This window comes from Rattus rattus, chromosome 5, assembly GCF_011064425.1.
Source record: "Rattus rattus isolate New Zealand chromosome 5, Rrattus_CSIRO_v1, whole genome shotgun sequence".
In the NCBI taxonomy this organism is placed as follows: Eukaryota; Metazoa; Chordata; class Mammalia; order Rodentia; family Muridae; genus Rattus; species Rattus rattus.
In genome coordinates this window covers 90086322-90091786 of record NC_046158.1, presented here as the reverse complement: position 1 = coordinate 90091786, position 5465 = coordinate 90086322, and positions in this window count along the sequence as shown.

Genomic DNA, 5465 nt, shown 5'->3' with positions numbered 1-5465 from the left:
CAGCCTCAGGAGTGCCCACCTGACCAGGCGGTAAGGTCTGTCTCCCACAGGGTCTGGGAGTAGAGAGCTGCTGCGGGCCGGGATCCGCCTCATGGTATCATTATTAATGAACTAATTGATTAATATTATGTAAATCCTAATCACTGCTGCCCCTTACTAGTCTTCCTCTCATTGAGTCCCTCTGAGAATTCCCCTTCCCAGGATTAGGCATATCCTCTCCCACTGGGGACAGAGAAGGCAACCCTGTTTCAAAATGGATTCCACAAATAGGCAACAGATTTAAGGACAGGCTCTGCTTCAGTTGTTGGAGGACCCTCTGAACTTCTGCCAAGCTGCACTTCTGCTACATATGTGTTAGGAACCTTGATTCAATCCATGTATGCTCTTTGATTGGTAGTTCACTCTCTGAGAGCTCCCATGATTCTTTTGGTCTTCCTGTGGAGTTCCTAACCCCTCCTAATCCTTTCAGGTCCTTCAATCATTCTTGTAACTCTTTTATAAGACTCCATGACCTCTATTCAATGTTAGATTGTTGGTCTTCTGCATCTGTTTTGGACAGATGTTAAGGGGAGCCTCTCAGAGGACAGTTATACAAGGCTCTTATGTGCAAGCATAATAGAGTATCATTAATAATGTCAGAGATTGTTGCTTTCCCATAGGATGGGACTCAAATTGGGCAAGTCTTTCTTAGCCAATCAGATAATTAAGGGAAATTCCTTACCCTGTAAGACCATGATTTTGGAGAGATAATAGTGGCGTGTTGCAGTCAAAAATAAAAAAGGGCGAGTGTTCTTCATGACTGGTTCCTGAGAGCACCTCTCTGCATCCTCTTTCCCAGGCTCCCTCTGACCCAGGTGGTCCACCAGTGGGAACCCTGTCCTTACTCACAGCTCCATCCCATCTTGCATTGCTGATGGCTATTCTCTGAGCCCTGTAGCAATCTACCCATCTAGTTCCCAGAGCATACCACACCAGGCATACAAATCCTAATTCCATGGCGGGCCAGGTGCATTCTGCAACCATACACTCTCTTGAACTCAATTAAGTCACCACATGAAAGAACACACCATGCAATATCTTCTGATCCAATTGATAAGATATAATTTGCCCATGGAGACAACATAAAATCCTGTACACACCCATCCCTTAAAAATAGTCATTACAACCTGTAACTACCTGTAAGAATGTTTTGTTTGTTTATTGGATTTTTTTATGTACATTTCAAATGTTATTTCCTTCCCTAGTTTCCAGGCCATAACATCCCTATCCCCACCTCCTCCCCTTCTCTATGAGGGTGTTCCCCCTCCATAATCTCACCTCCTTCCAACCCCCATACATTCCCCAGCCCTGGGGGATTCCAGACTTGGCAGGACCAAGATGGTCTCAAATTGGTACCCAACAAGGCCATCCACTGCTACATATGCAGCTGAAGATATGGGTCTATCCATGTGTAATCTTTGGGTAGTGGTTTAGTCCCTGGGAGCTCTGCTTGGTTGGTATTGTTGTCCTTATGAGGTTGCAAGCCCCTTGAACTGCTTCAATCCTTTCTCTAATTCCTCCAAAGGGAACCCTATTCTCAGTTCGGTGGTTTGCTGCTATCGTTTGCCTCTGTATTTGACATGCTCTCACTGGGACTTTCAGGAGACAACTAAATAAGGCTCCTGCCAGCGTGCATTTCTTGGCTTCATCAATATTATCTAGTTTTGGTGGCTGTTTGTAAATGGGCAGTGTACCCTGGTGGGGAAGGCTATGCATGGCCATCCCTTTAGTCTCTGCTCCAAACTTTGTCTCCATATCCCCTCCTATGAATATTTTTGTGCCCCTGAAGCATCCACACTTTGGTCATCCTTCTTAAGCTTCATGTGGTCTGTGGATTGGGTAATCAGAGATTTTGGACTAATACCCACTTATCAGTGAGTGCATACCGTGTGTGTGTGTGTGTGTGTGTGTGTGTGTGTGTGTGTGTGTTTATGAGTTTGTGTGTGTGTTTATGTGTTTGTGTGTGTGTGTACGTGTGTGTGTGTGTGTGTGTGTGTGTGTGTGTGTGTGTGTTTGTGATTGGGTTACCTCACTGAGGATTATATTTTCTAGTTCTATCCATTTGCCTATGAATTCATGAAGTCATTGTTTTTGATAGCTGAATAGTACTCCATTATGTAGATGTACCACATTTTCTGTTCCCATTCCTCAGTTCAAGGGCATCTGGGTTCGTTCCAACTTCTGGCTATTATAAATAAGGCTGACATGAGCATAGTGGAGCATATGCCTTTGTTTCATGTTAGAGTATCTTTTGAGTATATGCTCAGGAGAGGTATAGCTGAGTACTCAGATAGTGTCGAATTTATGTCGAATTTTCTGAGGAACCTACAGACTGACTTCCAGAATGGTTGTACCAGTCTGCAATCCCACCAACATGGAGGAATGTTCCTCTATCTCCATATCCTCACCATCATCTGCTGTCAAAGGAGTTTTTGATCTTAGTCATTCTGACTGGTGTGAGGTTGAATCTCAGGGTTGTTTTGATTTGCATTTCCCTGATGACTAAGGATGTTGAGCACTTCCTTAGGTATTTCTCAGGCATTCAATATTTCTCAACAGAGAATTCTTTGTTTAGCTATGTACCCCAGGTATTAATAGGGTTATTTGGCTCTCTAGAGTCTAACTTCTTGAGTTCTTTTAATACTTTAGATATTAGCCCTCTATCAGATGTAGGATTAGTAAAGACTTTTTTCCCAACCTGTTGGTTGCCATTTTGTCCTAATAACTGTGTCCTTTGCCTTACAGAAGCTTTGCAGTTTTGTGATTTCCCATTTGTCGATTCTTGATCTTAGAGGATAAGCCATTGGTGTTATGGTCAGGAAATTATCCCCTTTGCCCACCTGTTAGAGGCTCTTCCCACTTTTTCTTCTATTAGTTTGCATGTTTCTGGTTTGAAGTGGAGGTCCTTGATCCACTTGGACTTGAGCTTTGTACAGGGGGATATAAATGGATGATTTCCATTCCTCTACATGCTGACTTCCAGTTGAACCAGCACCATTTGTTGATAATGCTATCTTTTTCCCACTGAATGTTTTTTTAGCACTTTTGTCAAAAATCAAGTGACCATAGGTGTGTGCGTTTATTTCTGGGCCTTCAATTCTATTCCATTGATCTACCTGTGTGTCTCTGTACCCATATCATAGAGTTTTTATCAGTACTGCTATTTAATATTGCTTGTGGTCAGGGAAGGTGATTCCCCCAGAATTTCTTTTATTGTTGAGGATAGTTTTAATTATCCTGGGATTTTTGTTAATCCAAATGAATTTGCAACTTGCTCTTTCTAACTCTGTGAAGAATTGAATTACAATTTTGAAGGGGATTGCATTGAATCTGTAGTTTGCATTCTGCAAGATGGACATTTTCACAATATTACTCCTGCTCTCCATGAGCATGGGAGGTCTTTCCATCTTCTGAAATCCTCTTCAATTTCTTCAGAGACTTCAAGTTCTTGTCATATAGATCTTGCACTTACTTGGTTAAAGTCACACCAAGATATTTTATATTATTTGGGACTATTGTGAAGGGTGTCATTTCCCTAATTTCTTTCTCAGCCTGTTTATAATTTGAGTAGAGGAATGCTACTGATTTATTTGAGTTAATTTTATAACCAGCCATTTTGCTGAATTTGTTTATCAGGCTTAGTAGTTCTCTGGTGGATCATTTGGGGTCACTTAAGTATACTATCAAATCATCTGCAAATAATGATATTTTGACTTCTTCCTTTTCAATTTGTATCCCTTTAACCTCCTTTCATTGTCTGATTGCTCAGGCAAGGCCTTTGAGTACTTTATTGAATAAGTAGGGAGAGAGTAGGCAGCCTTGTCTAGTCCCTGACTTTAGTGGGATTGCTTCAAGCTTCCCTCCATTTAATTTAATGTTAGCCACTGGTTTGCTGTATATCACTTTTACTATGTTTAGGTACGGGCCTTGAGTTCCTGATCTTTATAGGACTTTTATCATGATGGGGTGTTGAATTATGCTAAATGCTTTCTTAGCATCTAATGAAATAATCACGTGGTTTTGTTCTTTGAGTTTGTTTATATAGTGGATTGCATTGATGGATTTCCATATATTGAACCATCTCTCCATACCTGGGATAAAGCCTATTTGATCATTATGGAAGATCGTTTGATACGGTCCTCGAATATTTTATTGAGTATTTTTGCAGCAATATTTATAAGGGAAATTGGTTCCCTTTTCATTTCTGATTCCTTTTCTCTTTCTTTTTGAGTCTTTGTGTGGTTTAGGTATAAGCATAATTGCGGCTTCATAGAAGGAATTTGGTAGTGATCCATCTGCTTCTATTTTGTGGAATACTTTCATCAGTATTGGTATGAGATCTTCTAAGAAGTTCTGATAGATTTCCACACTAAATCCTTCTAGTCCTGGGCTCTTTTTGGTTCAGAGACTTTTAATAACTGCTTCTATTTCTTTAGGAGTTATGGGGTTGTTTAGAGGGTTTATCTGTTCCTACTTTGGTACCTGGTATTTGTCTGGAAAATTGTCCATTTCCTCTAGATTTTCCAGTTTGGTTGAACATAGGCTTTTGTAGTAGGGGCTGATGATTTTTTTCGAATTTACCCATATTCTGTTGTTATGCTTCCCTTTTCATTTCTGATTTTGTTAATTTGGATACCCTCTCTGTGCCCTCCGGTTAGTCTGGCTAAGGGTTTATCTGTCTTGTTGATTTTCTCAAAGAACCAGTTCCTGGTTTTGTTAATTCTTTGTATAGTCCCTTTTGTTTCTACTTGGTTGATTTCAGCCCTGATTTTGATTATTTTCTGCCTTCTACTCCTCCTGGGTGTATTTGCTTCTTTTTGTTTTAGGGCTTTTAGGTAAGCTGTCAAGTTGCTAATGTATGCTCTATCCTGTTTCTTTTTGCTGGCACTCAGCGCTATGAGTTTTCCTCTCAGCACTGCTTTCATTGTGTCCTATAAGTTTGAATATGTTGTGCCTTCATTTTCATGAAATTCTAAGAAGTCTTTAATTTCTTTTTTATTTATTCCTTGACCCAATTATCATTGAGTAGAGCGTTGTTCATCTTCCATGTATATGTGGGCTTTGTGTTGTTTTTGTTGTTATTGAAGACCATCCTTAGTTCTTGGTGATCTAATAGGATTCATGGGATTATTTCTGTCTTCCTCTATCTGTTGAGGCCTGTTTTGTGGCCAAATATATGATCAATTTTGAGAAGGTACCATGAGGTACTGAGAAGAACGTATATCCTTTTGTTTTAGGGTGAAATGTTTTATTAATATCTGTTAAATCCATTTGGTTCGTAACTTCTCTTAGTTTCTCTATGTCTCTGTTCAATTTCTGTTTCCATGATTTGTCCATTGATCAAAGTGGAGTGGGGCATTGAAATCTCCTACTACTATTGTGTGAAGTGTAATGTGTGCTTTGAGTTTTAGTAAGGTTTCTTTTAC